The sequence below is a fragment of the Ovis aries genome, chromosome 14 (genome assembly GCF_016772045.2).
Source record: "Ovis aries strain OAR_USU_Benz2616 breed Rambouillet chromosome 14, ARS-UI_Ramb_v3.0, whole genome shotgun sequence".
NCBI lineage: Eukaryota > Metazoa > Chordata > Mammalia > Artiodactyla > Bovidae > Ovis > Ovis aries.
Genome location: NC_056067.1, coordinates 42,519,356 through 42,538,728, shown reverse-complemented (window position 1 = coordinate 42,538,728; position 19,373 = coordinate 42,519,356). Strand labels below are relative to the sequence as shown.

The window sequence follows — 19,373 nt, the reverse complement described above, 5'->3', positions numbered from 1 at the left end:
TAATAGTATTTCACTACGGATTGATCCATTGATTACTAAATCAAGTTGGTAAATATTGCCTGGACAACTGGTTTTCCATTTGGGGAGAAGTCCTTTCTCTACTTTCATGTTATTCACAGAAAATCTTGATGGGTTAAAAATAAAAGAATTTCTAGAACTGCCGAAGAAAACATAGGAGTCTATTTTCATAATCCAAGAGATGGAAGGAAAACTAGAAGCAATAGAAGAAAAAAAGAGAGGATCCTTCCAATTTAAAACTTACATACATAACTACATAATAAATAGTTAAACAGTATATAACCAAATTGAAAGTATATTTGTGACATGGCAAAGTGTTCACATCCATAGCATGTTAGAGGCTTCTAAAAGTAGATAAGACAAATGTATGGTAAAAGACAGTTAAGTCTGTGAATCAAAGAGGTATAAATAAACTAGCAAAAATGCCACTGTTGGGCCAACCTAAATGTAAAAATTTAGAAGAAAATTCAGTGTTTGTAAGGGTGTGGCGGAGAAGCATTCCTGCACTGTTGATAGAATAGTGGAGTTTCCCCTCTTTGGAATAGGTAAGTACGGCAGTTTGGGTCCATTTAAAACGTCCATGGGGACTTCCTTGGTGGTCAAGTGGTTAAGACTCTGCACTCTCGATGCAGGGGACCTGGATTCAATCCCTGGTCAGGGAACTAGATATCACATGCCACAAGTAAAGATCCTCTGTGTCACAGCTAAGACCTGGCACAGCCCCAAATAATAATAATAAAATAAAATGCCCATGACTTTCAACCCCCAAATTACCTTCATACAAACCTATCCTACAGGAATACTGCTGCAGATTCAAGATGAGTGTGTGCAAAGATGTGTGTGGAATGTGTGGGTGTGTACCACAGTGTGTGAATGTGGGAGTGTGCAGGTGTATGTGAGTGTGTCTGTGAATATGAGTCTAGCATCCTTCGTGAATTTGCTCACATGTTCTCTCCTCCACCAGAAGCTCCCTGAGGGCAGGTTCTCACTGGATCCATTCATCCCTTTATCTCAGCACCAGGGATGGCGCCCCCCATGTGGCAGATAATCAAATGTTTTAATGAATGAATGAAGTTAGGTAGCTGCAAGAAAAAACTGAAATTACGTCACTAATATGTGATACGGATTTGGATCAATCGCTCAGTCATGTCTGACTGTTTGTGACCCCATGGACTGTAGCCCACCAGGCTCCTTTGCCCATGGAATTCTCCAGGCAAGAATACTGGAGTTGGTAGCCATTCCCTTCTCCAGGGAATCTTGGATAAAACCTGGGTCTCTTGCACTGTAGGCAGATTCTTTACCATCTGAGCCACTAGGAGAATGATACGGTTGGATGGCATCACCAACTCAATGAATATGAGTTTAAGGAAACTCTGGGGACAGTGAAGGACGGAAGCCTGGTCCACTGCAGTCCGTGGGGTCACAAATAGCCGGACACGACTTAATGACTAAACAATAACATTAATGGTACAGAGATATAGTTCACAATGAAGGTGTTCATATTACCCACACAAATGCAGTAAATTAATGAAACTGAAATATACAAAGCAAAAGAAATGAAAGGATAAAGGGTCATAAGGAAAATCAGAGTGGGACGATTGAACACACGGTTCTCAACATTTGATAGGTCAAACAAGGAAAACAGAAGAGCTAAAGCCTTTGTATAAAGCTGATTTACAGATTCGTGGAACTTAGTGCCCTGTGCATAATCACCTTCTTATCTCAGAACCTGCAGAACTCTCCAGTTCCACACTGCGGGAGTCGTAAGGGCACATTCTCTGAAGACAATGTCATAAAACTAAAAATCCATTACAAGAAGTTTATTTTAAAAATTCAGGGCCTGGAAGTCAAGCAGATAAGTCTTTTCAATAAGGGTTAACTTCTTCCAAGTTGCAATTATGGGCTCTTTAGAAGACAGGACCATGGAGAGCATAGGGGACCTAAGCTTATGAGAGATGCAGGCAGACTATGCTCAGAGCAAGAGAAGAAATGTTTTCATTATTAGGCAAGAGAGGATGAAAATAAATGAACTAAAGATTCAATAAAAAGCTGGAAAACCAATAAAACAAAGCCAAGGAAAATAAAAATGGAACTACTGGAGACAGAACTAGAGAACAACAAATTAGAGAGAAGAGCGAAAATAGAATTTTTAATATGAGGAATGGTTCTCGGGAAAAAGTTAAAAATGACTTTGGTTTTAGCAATGCTAATCAAGAAAAAAAGAGACAACATTGGTAAATGGTAAAGGGCATGGAAGCCCCGAGATGGGCAGGGGAGATGGATGCATTTCATCATGTCCCCTGCCCCACCTCCATTTTCTCCACAGGCCCAGCTCTCTCAGGCACTGGGAGGTGGTGAGGGCCCTCAGGGCAGCCACCGCTGGTCCCGGAAGTAGCAAATGCGCGTGTGCCTGCTAAGTCGCTTCAGTCCTGTCTGACTCTTTGTGATCCTATGGACTGTGGCCTGCTAGGCTCCTCTTTCCATGGCATTCTCTAGGCAAGAATACTGAAGTGAGTTGCCATGCTCTGCTACAGGGGATCTTCCTGACCTGGGGGTCAAACCTGCACCTTCTGCGATTCATGCATTGCAGGCTGATTTTTTAATGCTGAGCTACCAGGGAGCCCCCTTAAGTAGTATGTAGTGGTGATGGTTTAGTCGCTAAGTCATGTCCGTCTCCTGCGACCCCATGGACAGAGAAGCCTGGCAGGCTACAGTCTATGGGATTCTTCAGGCCAGAATACTGGAGTGGGTTGCCATTTCCTTCTCCAGGGAATCTTCCCAACCCAGGAATAGAACCCATGTCTCCTGCATTGTAGGCAGATTCTTCACCAACTAAGCTACAAGGGAAGCCCCTTGCGTAGTATATGGTAATCCAAAAGCAGAAATGTCACAGCCTTGTCCTTACCTTCCAGGAGTTAAGGGACAGATGCTGGAGTCAGTCTCTCTCCTGGAAATGAATTGAAGATATTCTCGGACTCTGGTCCATCTGGGCCGTTCCTCTAAATCTACAATATGCAGACCTGAGAGCCATTTTCTCTGGCGTTAGCAACCGGGATCTGGTCCTTGGCCACTTTCTGCAATAGAAATTGATAAGAGGCCAGACAAGGGATTCAAGCAAGTCTTTACTGGGGCCCGTGCGACAACAGGGAGGGAGGCAGAAATGATAACTGATTCTCTTGCTTGCTTCTTGAGGTAGGGCAAGCTGGTTCCTTATATGGGGTGAGGGTAGTGGTGGGTCCAGGGGTCAGGCCAGAGGGGTGACTTAGGTGGTCTCTTCACCCCTGTGTTGGTGCTGTGTGGGCTTTTTTTTTTTTTTGTATCTTGTCATTCATAATCTGCCCTAACTGCGCAGGCACAGAGTTATTTTTAGTCCCTTATCGTTTCTTTGTGTTTTGTTGCTCAGCATGGCTCTCTTTCCACACCCTTTTGAGATAGGCTGGGAGCCCTTTGCTGGAGTGCTTGCACCTGGAAAAACATCTCCTTCTGCAACAGAATACAAAGAAACTATCAGTTCAGTTCAGTTCAGTCGCTCAGTCGTGTCCGACTCTTTGCGACCCCATGAATCGCAGCACGCCAGGCCTCCCTGTCCATCACCATCTCCCGGAGTTCACTCAGACTCATGTCCATCGAGTCCGTGATGCCATCCAGCCATCTCCTCCTCGGTAAAAGAAACTATAAGGCACTGAAAATAACTGTGTGCAAATTATGCCTTATCTTACGGGCAAGATACAAAAAGGCCAAAAACCAATTGCCACCTCTGAGAGGTGTCAGGAGCAAAAGCTGGGTACTGTGTATGCTCCCTGCACACAGCACCACCCAGAGGGTGAGCAGACCACTTAAGCCACCCCTCTGGCCCGACACACTGATCCTGCCCCTATGCTCATCCCATTTAAGGAACCTGCCTGCCCTCCTTGGAGAGGGAGTAAGGGCAGCTGTTACTTGCTTTCACTCCCTTGTTGCTGCAGCCTGAGTCCCGTGAAGTCTTGCCTGAATTCTTCCTTGGGCCTTTTACCAGTTTCTAATAAAGAGTCCAAGGACCCAAGTTGGTAACAACTCCGCCAAGAGGAGAGTGCAGCAGTGTGGGGACCAATGGAGAAAAAGAGAGACAGAGGCAGACGCCAAGACCCTGTGGCCCAGAGTGACCCAAAGCCAGTGGCAGCTTCAAGCCATTGGATTCTCTGATACCTTCTTTTTTTTGGGGGGGGGGGTGTCTTATGTAAAGTGTAATTTACAAAAGATTAAATAACATGACTCAACAATAACGAGAACAAGTGTCCAAGATTTCCTTTAAATCAGGTTATGTGAGAACCAGGGAAATCTTGAAACTGGTTCAAAGCACATTGGAGGAACTGGGTATTTTAGAGAACTTTAATAAAGGAAAGTTAGGGTAGTGAAACCGTTGGGTGTCATTTCAGGGGCTCTGAAGAGCTCCAGTACAACAGTTCCTCATGGCTCAGCACATAAAAGAATTCAGTGAGAGGCCAAGTGATAGGTAAGAAGTGATTTATTAGAATAGGACACTTGTGAGGTTTATAAGCGGATGGGTGACAGATACCTTGCCCTGATATCTTACTGGGCTGCAGTTTTATAATCAGAAGAAAAGTAGGGAGGGGAGAAGAACTTCTCTGCCTTTCTCAAGTAGATTTCTGTCTTAAGAGTTCATGCTTCTGTCATCATCTCTTCCTCCAGGTTGAGCAGGGGAGTTTTCTTGTCCTGACATGTACAAGGTAGGTCCACAAATATCCATTTTTATGTGTGCAGAGAGCATGTCCTAGGGATCGTTAACTTGCTGAGCTCACTGGGCAGGATGTGAGTCTCATGCCACCATTGTTTTATTGTTTGGGGGCACGTCTTGTGCTTCTGTTGCCTAGTTTTGTTGTTAAGCAAGCCTGCTTGGTTTTGTGGTTAAGCAAACCTGCTCTCTTGAGTAATCATTAACTTACAGGGGCCTCCTATATATTTTTTTACTTACAATCTCCTAGTGGGATTAATTATTTTATCACTTCCTTTGTCCCTTTGGGCTTCACTGATGGGTCAGCTGGTAAAGAATCTGCCTGCAATATGGGAGACCTGGGTTCAATCCCTAGGTTGGGAAGATCCCCTGGAGAAGGGAAAGGCTACCCACTCCAGTATTCTGGCCTGGAGAATTCCACGGACTGTATAGTCCATGGGGTCGCAAAGAGTCGGAAATGACTGAGAGACTTTCACTTTTTGCCCCTTTACTCTGTCCCTATCAATAGGATTGCTGGTCTAGATAGAAAACTGATTCATCTCCTACAGGACTATAACCATAGCATCTGGGGTTTGTTTGTTTGTTGTTTTCAGCGCTCAGAGATTATTTGCATATCTAACTGAAAAAAGCCTTTAACCTCAGTTCTGCTCATGCAGAGTTGTAAAATAGCCCTGTCAAAAGAAAAGCAGTCACAGGTGCAAACCCAGCAATGCACTGGACATTCGACCAGCAAATCTCACTAATCTATTTTCAAGTTTTGGATAGCTTTTATGACACTGAAAGTAGATCTCTCCTTAACCTAGTCTGAGAGTTTTTGGTACTCAGATCCGAAGTTCTGACGAGAAGAAAGGGAATCGAACAGTGGGGAGCAACCAGGTATGTCCTCAACTGGTTGGAGGACCAGCCCAGAGCACACATACTCCCATACAAGTGTCCCTCCCCACATTTCTAAGTCAAGCTCTGTAAAAGAGCAACATTTGACAAATACCAGTGAATTTTAGTTCATTATAAATTAACCAAACTATCAATCAACGTGTGTCTTTGAGAATCTGCTGCATAAGCATGATCCAATTGGAAGCACAGTCTGCCCTTGGTAACCATGGGTTCCACATCCACGAATTCAGCTGATCAGATCCATGGTTGGTTGAATCCTTGATGTGACTGGGGATAAGGAGGGGCCACTGCACTACACCTTTTTACAGAAGGAACTTGAGTGTCCACAGAGTTTGGTATCTGCTGAGCTCTGGGAAACAATACCCTGCACAGATGCAGAAGTACTCTAAGACCACCCTGCAAGGCTTCATCGTTGTAACTAGAACATTGAAATTTGTTTTGCATGTATCATCATATACTTGTTATTTTTTCCTAGAAACTTTTTATAAGCATGATCATAGATGTTATTGTGACTTATGGAGAGACCAGAAATATTATGTGAATTAACACAGCAGCAATACTTATACTAGTGAAGAAAAATGAGAAAAAGGCACATTTATGTTTTCAGGGATTATTCATGATAGTCACAGCCACTGTGGTGGTCTCTGGTATCATAGGGACATTCCTGGAAAACTGGAGATTTGGAGACAGTGTCAGTTATCTTAGGATGCTTAACAAACCACTCCCAACTTTAATGTTTAAAAACAACAATAACTTATTATTTTTCTAGAGTCCATGAATTGGCTGGGCTCAGCAGGGGTATCCTTCTGTTGGTCTCCCCTTACATTTCTTAAATGACTATAGCTATTTGGCAGCTGGAGGGTCCGAGATGGTCTCCTCCCATGTCTGGGGCCTTGATGCTGTCTGTCAGGTGGACTTCTCACTCCACTTGGCCCCTCATCACTTGGGAGTCTCGGGAAGACTCACAGAGCAAGCTGGAACATTCCAAGAACCAGAACAGGAGGCTGCAAGGTTTCTTCTTGCCTAGTTTCACGTCTACCGCGTTCTATCAGCCAAACTTAACAAAGCTTAGATCCAAGTGGTGGGGAAACTGGGCCACACCCCCCCGATGGGAGGAGCTACAAAGTCACGGGGAGTAAAGGGCGTGGCCCTAGGGAGATGGGCCGGATTTGCAGTCTTGTCTCATCTACCGCAAAACTGAAGGAGGTGCATGAGACAGGCTATTGGCACCTATGATTCAGGCAGGGCCCAGCAAGTGGGAGAATTTTAATAAACACTTACTGTATTGAACCAGACTGAATTAATTTAGGCCCAAAATGTTTTGTCTCCTTGTTTTATAACCTTTATAACCTTACCTTGTATAGTCAATGGACCAAAAACCCTGAAAAAGATAAAGGATTGAGTAAAACTGTCTTCAAAATTTTTCATTCTACTTAATTCTAACAAATAGTATATGTATCAGCTAATGAATATTTCAGTCTTTCATGTATGAACCAAAAATGTAATTATGGATTTGATTTTACCAGCGTTTGCTGCCTGCAGTAGTCAGTGATCACAAATCGCATTAAATGAAAGGTGAACCCCATTATGGTATCTAGAAAATGGAACTTAATAAGTTATGTAATTATGGGGCAAATCTATGCAAATTGCAATTTTTATTAGGCAATTTTCCATCTTCATCTAGGCTCTAATAGTCTATTAGACTTGTGGCAGTTCAGTGCTTTTATTAAGGAAGTTCTTTAACTTCTTTTCTGTTTGGTTCCTTATAATGAAGAAATTGTGTTTTGGGGTAAAATGGTCACAAGGCTGCTTTAACTTATCTTTTTCAATCTTATTACAAATAACCTGAATTCTAAGTTAATTATTCAGCTAAAACTTCTGTAGAGCCAATTTATGCCCATCTTATATAAAGACTTAGAACATAAGAGACTTTTATGAAAAAAATCATACAATTGAAATCTTATTGCACCATGTTGAAATGTTGGCTGAAAGAAAAAGAACTTGATTTTTAAATTTTACCAGGTCAGTTTTTCATCCTAAAAATGTTGTTTCGCCTGTTTGGTGATTATGAAACTATAAATCATTTTATAGACTGGAAATTCAAAATTGACACATGAAATTACTTATCACACTACCTTTTTCTGTACTATTTTGTGGTTGTAGAAAGATTTTTATGATATGTCAGATCTAGTAATTCTGTGTTTAGCAAGTTCTCAGGTCTTACTGTCATTTAAAATCTTTTGTAGTATGTTTTAAAATTGTGATTTGATGAGAAGTAAATGACCCTGTGTTGCTAAGTATTAAGAATAGCCTCAGACTTCCCTGGTGGTCTGGTGGTTAAAAACCCACCTGCCGACGCAGGGGACATTGGTTCAATCCTTGGTCCAAGAAGATCCTCCATGCCAAGAGGCAACTAGCCCTTTGCATCCCAACTACTGAGCCCTCACACCTGAGCTCTGCAACAAGAGAAGCCACAAGAGCAGCAGCCCACACACTGAAATGAAGAGTAGCCCCCACTCAGTGCAATTAGAGCAAGCCTGAGCAGCAAGGAAGACTCAGCACAGACAAATAAACTAATTAATTAATTTTAAAAAGCCTTGTGGAAGGTTTTTCCAGGTTGCTTGTATATTTCTATATGCAGTGTTGGAGGTGGCTCAGGTAGGACAGGGCTGGACTCTGCTGTAAACTCAGTTAGGTATTTAAAGAATGAACTTGACCTAGAAACAGAGGGCATGACAAATAATGCTTGCCAGGAATAATTCCCAGTGCACCAGAACTCTCCTGACTAGGCCCAGGGACAGGCACACTTTTGGTTTCATTTTAAGAAGGTTTTATGCCAGGTACTCATGTCTCCATAATACTTTAGGTTTTCGAGGATGTGAAAAACACAACTGTCTTTTCCAACAAATTAGTTTACATCTTGTACATGTTGCCCTTGCAGACGGTGCAAATAACCTCTTACTTGGTGGGGTGAGGGTTCCCAAGTAAATGATTATCTGAGTTTTCTTGGGATCAATGATCCAACAGAACTATTAAATTTGATCAAGATTTGGCATTCATTAATAACCATGTTGTAAGACAGTTCCTCTTTCCTCTCTTGTTACAGTCATAGGTAACATCAATCTGACAACTGAGAGATAACTATCCTTGCATTAGTATCTTTCTTTACTAATGTGGTACGATTCCTGGCTCCTCAATGTCTGTTTTTGTCATGTGATTCTTAATTTGGAAAGATAATCAGACTGGGAATGGTATTCTAGGTACAGAATTATTTCCCTTAAAACCTTGAAGATGTTGCTTTCTTATCTTACGATTAGGGTTGTTCTTGAGAAGTTTGGACTTTCCTGGTGACTCAGATGGTACAGGATCCAACTGCAATGCAGGAGACCTGGGTTTGCTCCCTGGGTCAGGAAGATCCCCTGGAGAAGGGAATGGCTACCCATTTTAATGTTATTGCCTGGAAAATTCCATGGACAGAAGAGCCCTGCAGGCTACAGTCCATGGTGTCACAAAGAGTTGTACACAACTGAGTCACTAACACACTTTGAGAAGTTTACTGATTCTTCTCTGTTGTAGGAAATATTTCATTGGAACCTGCTAAAAGTTTTCTTTCTCTGCCTCTCTCTTTCCCCGCCCCGCCTCTCTCTTTCTCTCTTTCTGATCCTCTGCCTTTCTCTCTCCCTCTCTGTGCTGTTCTGAATTTTACATGCTATGTCTGAGGTAGGTCGCCTTTCCTACTGATGTTCAGAGGGCACTTGGATCTGGGGACTCAGGTGTCTTCAGTGTTGATTATTCTTCCTCCATTTTTTTTTCTCCTCCATTTTCCTTCTGGATCTTCTGCTGAATTGCTGTTAAAATTCCTAGATCTCTCTCTGGCTCTCAGCCTTCAGGCTTTCCATCCTGATCTTGTGTGTGTCCAGATCCACACTGGATTCTCTCCCTGGCTCCTCAACACTATCCATTCTGTTGCTTGGCCCATCCCTTCATTTTCAAGATTCTTTTTCATACAGCCCTTTCTACCCACCCCAGTATTCTTGGGCTTCCCTTGTGGCTCAGCTGGTAAAGAATCTGCCTGCAATATGGGAGACCTGGGTTCGATCCCTGGGTTGGGAAGATTCCTTAGAGAAAAGAAAGGCTACCCACTCCAGTATTCTGGCCTGGAGAATTCCATGGACTGTATAGTCCATGGGGTCATAAAGAGTCGGACATGATTGAGCGACTTTCATTTTTCTTGCTTTGTGGATTCCCAGGAACTCTTCCTCTTTGCTCTTGACCACTGTTTGACATGGCCTGGTGGGGGGAGGCAGACTGGGTGGGCCTGCCTAGGGGTCACTGCTGCAGTGTGACCAGCATCTGTTTGAACACCTACTGGAGCGTGTAGCCCCCTCCGGTCCCAGCATTCTAGCTACTGTCACAGTCCACAGAAGTTCACTCTTGTGCGTGTTTTGGCCTGGTGAGTTCTTCCAATTCAGGCCCATCTACCTTCTGAATTTCAGGAATTCTTCATAATTACTGTGTATTGAAGACATTTCTTCTTTTTTTGAGGACTATGTCATAGATTAAAAAATACGTGTGTGTGCGTGAGTATGCATGCGTGCCATTTTTAGGCAGTTGCAATTAAAGGAAGCTGGATACACTATCTTGTCTAGTCTCTTTGTGTTGTTCTGAGTTTTTCTGCCCATTGTGTGTGCATGCTTAGTTGCAAAGTCGTGTCCAATTCTTGGCGACCCCATGGACTGTAGCCCGCCAGGTTTCTCTGTCCATGGAATTTTCTAGGCAAGAATATTGGAGCTGGTTGCCATTTCCTACTCCAGCAGATCTTCTTGACCCAGAGATCAAACCCACTTCTCCTGTATTGTCAGGCGAATTCTTTACCACTGGCTCCACCAGGGAAGCCTTTTTTCCCATTAGATGATATATTTTTCAGTATCCTAAAGTAGTCTTGAGAACAAGATTCTTAGTGGTTGCATGACATTTTGTTGTCTCTATCGTTGTTTATTTAACTAACCTCATATTATTAGATTATGATTTTTGCTATCATAGAAAGATGTATAGCAAATATCATATACATTATAACTGAGGACTTCTTTCTAGTTATTACCTTTTCATTTGTATTTCCTTGTGTTATTATTCATATATTCCATCTCTTGTCTTTGAGACTATGACCTTTTTGTTTCTTTTGGCATTATAAATCACATTTCTTTTTAATTGAAATATAATTGGTTTGCAATGTTGTGTTGATTTCTGCTGGGCAGCAAAGTGGTTCACACACACACACACACACACACACACACACACATTCTTTTTTATGAATCACAGTTCTAGTGACTCATTTTCCAAATGTCTCTGGCGGTACATGTGAAGGATTTCCTTTAGTTGGGGAATTACTGGATCAAAGAATATGTGTGTGTCCAGCGTCACAAAATTGCGTGTTCTTTTCCAGAGTGGTTTTAGGAGTTCACACTCTGATCAGCAGAAGGGCAAGTTCTTGCTGGTCTGTGAGCTCATCGACATGGGTCAGGCTTCCTTTTCTGCTAGTCAGTTGGGTGGAAAATTATGGGCTGAATCGTGTTCCCCCAAATTCACATGTTGAAGTCCTAAGCTTCAGAACCTCAGAATGTGACTGCGTTTGGAGACAAGATCTTTAAAGAGGTAATTAAGTTGAAATGAGGTCACTACGGTGGGCCCTATTCCAATATGCCTGGTGTCCTTAACTGAAGAGCAAATTCTGACACAGATATGAGCAGAGAAGAGAGGGTGTGAAGATGCAGGAGGAAGACAGCCAGCTGCAAACCATGGAGAGGGTCTGCAGGAGAAACCTACCCAGCTGACACCTGGATCTCAGACTTCCAGTTCTCAGAACTGTAAGAAAATAAATTTGTGTTGTTTAAGTCCCCTGGTTTGTGATACCTTGTTATGGCTGCCTGAGCAAACTAATATAGTCTCTGTACAGTTTTGGAAAACTATTTAATATGGACATTTTCAAGTGTTTTTAAGTGGAGAGAATAGTATAGCTGGCCTCATTTCCCCATCACCCAGCTGTGTTTATTTACTGAAGCAGTTTAAGGCAGGTCACAGACATCGTATTCACTGCGGTCTTCAGTTGCGTTTCCTGGATGTCTAATGAGGTTGAGTCATGATTATGTTTATGGGTCATTCTTGTGTGAAATGACAGTTTATCTGTTTTTGCTTTATTTTTGTGTTTAGTATTTTGTGTGTCTGTGTATGTACTTTTTCTATCTATTGGGTTATTTGTATTTTTTTTCTTATTAACTTTTAGTGGTTCTTCACATAGTCAAGACATTAATCCTTTTAAAAAATATATTTGTTTTATTTTTGACTACACTGGGTCTTGGTTGCTGCGCACAGGCTTTCTCTAGTTTGGGTCACCAGGGGCCACTGCCCAGTTGTAGGCTTCTCGTTGCAGTGACCTCTCTTGTTGCAGAGCACAGGCTCTAGGGCACACAGGCTTCAGGAGTTGTGGGGTGTGGTGTCAGTAGTTGTGGCTTGTGGGGTCCAGAGCACAGACTCATTAGTTGTGGCACACCAGCTCAGCTGCCCCTTGGCGTGCGGGATCGTCCCGGACCAGGGATCGAACTGGTGTCCCTCGCATTGCTAGCCAGATTCTTAATCTCTGAACCACCAGGGAAACCATGACATTAATCCTTTGGCTGCCTATATGTGTTGCAAATATTCTGTGGCTGATCTCTTCACTTTCCCTGTACTTGGTTTTAAACTTTTAATTTTGAGATTATTTGAGACTGATAGAATAGTTGCAACATAATACAGGAAATTCTTATATACCCTTTACCTACTTTCCTTTCTGTTAACATCTTATATGACCTGCATAATATTTTTGGGTGAACAAAAGTTCTTAATTTTAATGTATGCATTCATATTAATATATAATTTATGTAATATATATCTATATACAAATCTATGTAATATATAACATATTATTTAAATATAATATAAAAATATATTCAAGTAACTAAATTAATATAATTGTATATAAGTGTACAATGTGTTGATATTCCTTTACATTTGGTGCTTTCTATATCTTATTTAAGGAATTCTTCTCTACTCAAGGTGTTATCCTCTGCTAGCTACGAGGCATTTTTAAAAATTTATTTTTTGGTCTTGCCAATGTGGGATCTTAGTTCCCCTACCAGGGATCCATCCGGTGCCCCCTGCATTGGAAGAGCAGCGTCTTAAACATCCAAAACTAGTGAAGTCTCTCCTAGGCATTTTTAAAGTCTTGCCCTTCATATTTAAATCTTTATAACCCATCAAGAATTTCACTCATCTGTTAAAAGATAGGGCTTCAATTTCATCTTATCTATATAGATGTCCTTTTCATTATAGGGGACTGGAATGCAAAAGTAGGAAGTCAAGAAACACCTGGAGTAACAGGCAAATTTGGCCTTGGAATGCAGAATGAAGCAGGGCAAAGACTAATAGAGTTTGGCCAAGAAAATGCACTGGTCATAGCAAACACCCTCTTCCAACAACACAACAGAAGACTCTACACATGGGCATCACTGGATGGTCAATACCAAAATCAGATTGATTATATTCTTTGCAGCCAAAGATGGAGAAGCTCTATACAGTCAACAAAAACAAGACTAGGACCTGACTGTGGCTCAGATCATGAACTCCTTATTACCAAATTCAGACTTAAATTGAAGAAAGCAGGGAAAACCACTAGACCATTCAGGTATGACCTAAATCAAATCCCTTATGATTATACAGTGGAATTGAGAAATAGATTTAAGGGCCTAGATCTGATAGATAGAGTGCCTGATGAACTATGGAATGAGGTTCGTGACATTGTACAGGAGACAGGGATCAAGACCATCCCCATGGAAAAGAAATGCAAAAAAGCAAAATGGCTATCTGGGGAGGCCTTACAAATAGCTGTGAAAAGAAGAGAAGCGAAAAGCAAAGGAGAAAAGGAAAGATATAGGCATCGGAATGCAGAATCCCAAAGAATAGCTAGAAGAGATAGGAAAGCCTTCTTCAGCGATCAATGCAAAGAAATAGAGGAAAAAGCAGAATGGGAAAGACTAGAGATCTCTTCAAGAAAATTAGAGATACCAAGGGAACATTTCATGCAAAAATGGGCTCGATAAAGGGCAGAAATGGTATGGACCTAACAGAAGCAGAAGATATTAAGAAGAGGTGGAAAGAATACACAGAACTGTACAAAAAAGATCTTCATGACCCAGATAATCATGATGGTGTGATCACTCATCTAGAGCCAGACATCCTGGAATGTGAAGTCAAGTGGGCCGTAGAAAGCATCACTACGAACAAAGCTAGTGGAAGTGATGGCATCCAGTTGAGCTATTTCAAATCCTGAAAGATGATGCTGTGAAAGTGCTGCACTCAATATGCCAGCAAATTTGGAAAACTCAGCAGTGGCCACAGGACTAGAAAATGTCAGTTTTCATTCCAATCCCAAAGAAAGGTAATGCCAAAGAATGCTCAAACTACCACACAATTGCACTCATCTCACATGCTAGTAAAGTAATGCTCAAAATTCTCCAAGCCAGGCTTCAGCAATACGTGAACCGTGAATTTCCAGATGTTCAAGCTGGTTTTAGAAAAGGCAGAGGAACCAGAGATCAAATTGCCAACATCTGCTGGATCATGGAAAAAGCAAGAGAGTTCCAGAAAAACATCTCTTTCTGCTTTATTGACTATGCCAAAGCCTTTGACTGTGTGGATCACAATAAACTGTGGAAAATTCTGAAAGAGATGGGAATACAGACCACCTGACCTGCCTCTTGAGAAATCTGTATGCAGGTCAGGAAGCAACAGTTAGAACTGGACATGGAACAACAGGCTGGTTCCAAATAGGAAAAGGAGTACGTCAAGGCTGTATATTGTCACCCTGCTTATTTAATTTCTATGCAGAGTACATCATGAGAAACACTGGGCTGAAAGAAGCACAAGCTGGAATCAAGATTGCTGGGAGAAATAGCAATAACCTCAGATATGCAGATGACCCCACCCTTATGGCAGAAAGTGAGGAGGAACTGAAAAGCCTCTTGATGAAAGTGAAAGAGGAGAGTGAAAAAGTTGGCTTAAAGCTCAACATTCAGAAAATGAAGATCATGGCATCTAGTCCCATCACTTCATGGGAAATAGATGGGGAAACAGTGCAAACAGTGTCAGACTTCATTTTTTTGGGCTCCAAAATCACTGCAGATGATGACTGCAGCCATGAAATTAAAAGACGCTTACTCCTTGTAAGAAAAGTTATGACCAACCTAGATAGTATATTGAAAAGCAGAGATATTACTTTGCCGACTAAGGTCCGTCTAGTCAAGACTATGGTTTTTCCAGTGGTCATGTATGGATGTGAGAGTTGGACTGTGAAGAAGGCTGAGCACTGAAGAATTGATGCTTTTTGAACTGTGGTGTTGGAGAAGACTCTTGAGAATCCCTTGGACTGCAAGGAGGTTCAACCAGTCCATTCTAAAGGAGATCAGCCCTGGGATTTCTTTGGAAGGAATGATGCTAAAGCTGAAACTCCAGTACTTTGGCCACCTCATGTGAAGAGTTGACTCATTGGCAGACTCTGATGCTGGTAGGGATTGGGGGCGGGAGGAGAAGGGGACGACAGAGGATGAGATGGCTCGATGGCATCACTGACTCGATGGACGTGAGTCTGAGGGAACTCCGGGAGATGGTGATGGACAGAGAGGCCTGTTGTGCTGCAATTCATGGGGTCGCAAAGAGTCGGACACGACTGAGTGACTGAACTGAACTGATATAGATTCAGTTCAGTTCAGCCGACTCTTTGTGACCCCATGGACTGCAGCATGCCAGGCTTCCCTGTCTCTCACCAACTCCCAGAGCTTTCACAAACTCATGTCCATCAAGTTGGTGATGCCCTCCAACCATCTCATCCTCTGTGGTCCCTGTCTCCTCCCACCTTCAATCTTTCCCAGCACCAGGATCTTTTCCAGTGAGTCAGTTTTTCACATCAGGTGGCCAAAGTATTGGAATTTCAGCTTCAGCATCAGTCCTTCCAGTGAATATCCAGAAGTGTTTCCTTTAGGATGGACTGGTTGGATCGCCTTGCAGTCCAAGGGACTCTCAAGAGTCTTCTCCAACACCACAGTTCAAAAGCATCAATTCTTTGGCACTCAGCTTTCTTTATGGTCCAACTCTCACATCACACATTATCTTGAGGCTATTACTGAATGCTCTAGCCTGTAGTGCCACCTCTGTCACATAGGGTTTCAACATCTGCTAATGTGACACGTGAGAAGGCACACCTAAGTGCAGGTTTAATGTGCATTTCTCTTATGCATTTAGGCTTATCTTTTAAGTAATATTTTCAAGACAAGAGATGAGAAGTGGTGGGTGGAGGAAGAATGAACAATTGCTGAGAACCCTTTATGAGGCCCAGATGCTGCGCTTCATTTAACTCTCATGGTGGCCTGATAAGATGAGGAACCATTACCTTCCCCATTCTCGGTGAGGATGCTGTGCTCACAGAGCCAGCAAGTGGCTGAGCAGCGGCTCTGGCCAAGGCTGTCTGGCTCCCCCATTTTGCCCCCTGCAACGCCTTCAGGGATGGTGCATACGCCCCAGGGCCGTATGGGGTCAGAGGTGGGGTGCTTGCTGCCAGCTGTACCGCCTCTCTCACTGCGGAAATGACAATGATGGGGACTGGTTAGCCACATAGGGCCTTGGTCTATGTGGAATGTAGGCTTACTCCTTGCCTGACTCCTTGTCTACCTTCTCATTGGGACACAAAGCTTTATTGAAAGAAATAATCTTGCTGTAGACACATAAAGCTTTATGATCTTTCTAAAGAATTAAATCTATCAATCATGGAGATATTGTGATTTATAGGAAATATATATTGGGTCATTCAGATGCCCAAAATACCTTTCTCATTATATTTGGTCTGCATTCACAGTTCCTGGCTCACAACTCCCCAGACCCTTGGAACTTCCTAAATGTTGAGAATGATAAAGGTGTCTTTTACTATGTGAATGAGGTAACTTTTAGAAGCACCTAAGAAAGGGGGCTGGTTGCCTGGAGAACTAGGCAGGTGATTAGAGGGTGGGGGAGGAGAAAGGGACTAGGGGTTGAATAAATCATCTTCAGCTCGTGATTTAGTTAATCATGACTGTGTCATGGAGCTACCATGCAGACTCGGCATGGGTACTGTGCGGGTTTCGTTGCTCAGTCGAGTCCGACTCTGCTGTCCTTTAGGTTGTAGTCTGCCAGGCTCCTCTGTCCACTGAATTTTCCAGGCAAGAGGGGATCTTCCTGATCCAGGGATTGAACCTGCATCTCCTGCATTGCAGGTGGGTTCTTTACCCGCTGAGCCCTCAGGGAAGCCCAGTAAAGATCCAGAAGGACAGCTTTTTGGCCCCTTTTCACACCAGGCAAACAGACTGCTTCTAAGTGCCCCCTTGTGTGCCCAGGGCTTCATGAAGACAGAGCTTCTCTGTTTGGAACCTTGCTTTATGTATCTCTTCACTCGGCTGTTGATTCATATCCTTTAACAGCCTTTTATAATAAAGCGGCAATCGAGTAAGTAAATGGGCTTCCTTGAGTTCTCTGAGCTTTTCCAACAAATTAATCAAACCCAAGGAGATGTTGTGGAAACTTCTAGCTTATGGTCAGTTGGTTGGAAACACAGGTAACAACCTACGTTAGCTCCTGGTGCCTGAGGTAGAGGGTGGTTTTGTAGGATTGAGTCCTCTACCTGTGGAGTCTGATTCTATCTCTAGGTAGAGAGGGTCAGAATTGAGGTGTAGGACACCCTCCTGGCATCTGAGAATCACCGGCTGTGGGTGTGGGGCAGCCTCCACACACGAGTTAAAACTGGGTCCAGGAACCCTTTCCAATCACTGACTATAGGAAGAAGCTACCGAGTCTCTTGGTTTAGGCAGATATTTTAAATAAGGTTGGCTTTGTTTATTTACTTTAAAATTTGCTTGATTAGTTTTGGCTGTGCTGGGTCTTTGTCGCTGCATGCGGGCTTCCTCTAGTTGCGGCAAGCAGGGGCTGCTCCCAGCGGTGGAGCACAGGCTTCTCATTGGGGTGGCCTCTCTTGTTGCAGAGCACAGACTCTAGGGGCCCTGGCTTCCGTACTTGAGGCGTGTGAGCTCAGTAGTTGTGGCACATGGGCTTAGTTGTCCCACGGCCTGTGGAACCTTCCGGGACCAGAGATTGAACCTGTGTCCCCTGCACTGGCAGGCAGATTCTTCACCACAGGATCACCAGGAAAGTTCCTATATATATATATACATATTTTTCTTTAATTGATAGTTTTGATTGAACAGAGTTAAACTTGAGTTGTTGTGACTTTAAGATAAAAAAGTTATGACTCTAAATTGTTCAATGACATTTGGCAACAATTATTTACATGTATGTCTGTTTCAGTGAATTGGATGTGACGCTCATTTGATACCCTAGAGCTTTTGAGTCAATGTGCTTTTGGTATGTAAATGGTCTAGAGCCCTAAGGGTCTATCTCTGTGTTGCCTACAGATTCATCTTCATTTGTGTGCAGGGAGACAGCCTAAGGAATCCCAGGGGACAGAAGCATCTTAGACAGGGTGCTTTAATCTCTTGCTTCTTGCCTCCGTAGACAACGTGCAAGAGCACATTTTTATCAATGACATGAATGATAAAAGCAAAGTCTCGGGATTTCTGCTTTCAGCCCCAACATCTAAAGAGCTTAGAAGAAATAGATAAATCCACTATTTGGAGATTTTAACCTCTTCTGTCAGTAATTGATAGATCAAGTAGGCAGAAAATCAGTAAGGATATAAACGATCTGAGTGTTATCAATCAGCTTCATCTAATTGACACTTATGGAGTACTCCATCCAACCACAGAAGATCACCAAGAGAGACCAACATCCTGGGCCATAAAACACAACTTAACAAATTTGAAAGAGTATAAAGCATACAAAGTATGTTCTCAGAACAAAATGTAATGAAGCTAGAAATCTGTAACAGAAAGCTGGAAAGTAACAGAAAGCAATAAAGATAGCTGGAAAATTCCCAAATACTTGGATATGAAACAACCTATTTCTAAACAGCACACGTGTTGAAGAAGAAGTCTCAAGACCAGGTGGCCAACAGGTTCATTAAAAGATGCTCGACATCACTAACCATTAGGGGGCTTCCCTCATAGCTCAGTCAGTAAAGAATCTGCGGGCAATGCAGGGTACCCAGGTTCGATTCCTAGGTCGGGAAGACCCTCTGGAGAAGGAATTGGCAACCCAATCCAGTATTCTTGCCTGGAGAATCCCACGGACAGAAAAGCCTGGCAGGCTGTACAGTCCATGGGGTCACAAGAGTCGAACACGACTTAGTGACTAGACCACAAATCATTAGGGAAATGAAAAGCAAAACTGTGATGTGATACTACCTCACACATTCAGAATGGCAGGAATGAAAAAGACAAAACACAAGTGCTGGAGAACACTTGTTAAAAGGGAACACTTGTGCACTGTTGGTGGGAATGTAAATTGGTGTAGCTACTATGGAAACAGTAATTTCAAAAAATTAAAAATAAAACTTCTACAAGAAAACATAAAAAAGCTTCTTGACTTAGAGTTGGTGATGAGTTTTTCGGTACAACACTAGAAGCACAATCCATGAATGAAAAAAATTGGTAAGCTGGGCTTTATTCAAAGGAAAGCCTTCTTCTTTGTGCAAGACGCTCACTGTTAAGAGAATGAAGAG

The 19,373-nt window shown here is 42.7% G+C and overlaps 1 non-coding gene across 1 annotated transcript; it reads left to right on the top strand.

Annotated features, from left to right (window-relative positions):
• Positions 1–607: 607 nt before the first annotated feature.
• On the top strand, positions 608–680 carry TRNAE-CUC (transfer RNA glutamic acid (anticodon CUC)). Its single transcript has one exon. It is a non-coding gene; the product is annotated as a tRNA-Glu (tRNA).
• Positions 681–19,373: the final 18,693 nt, after the last annotated feature.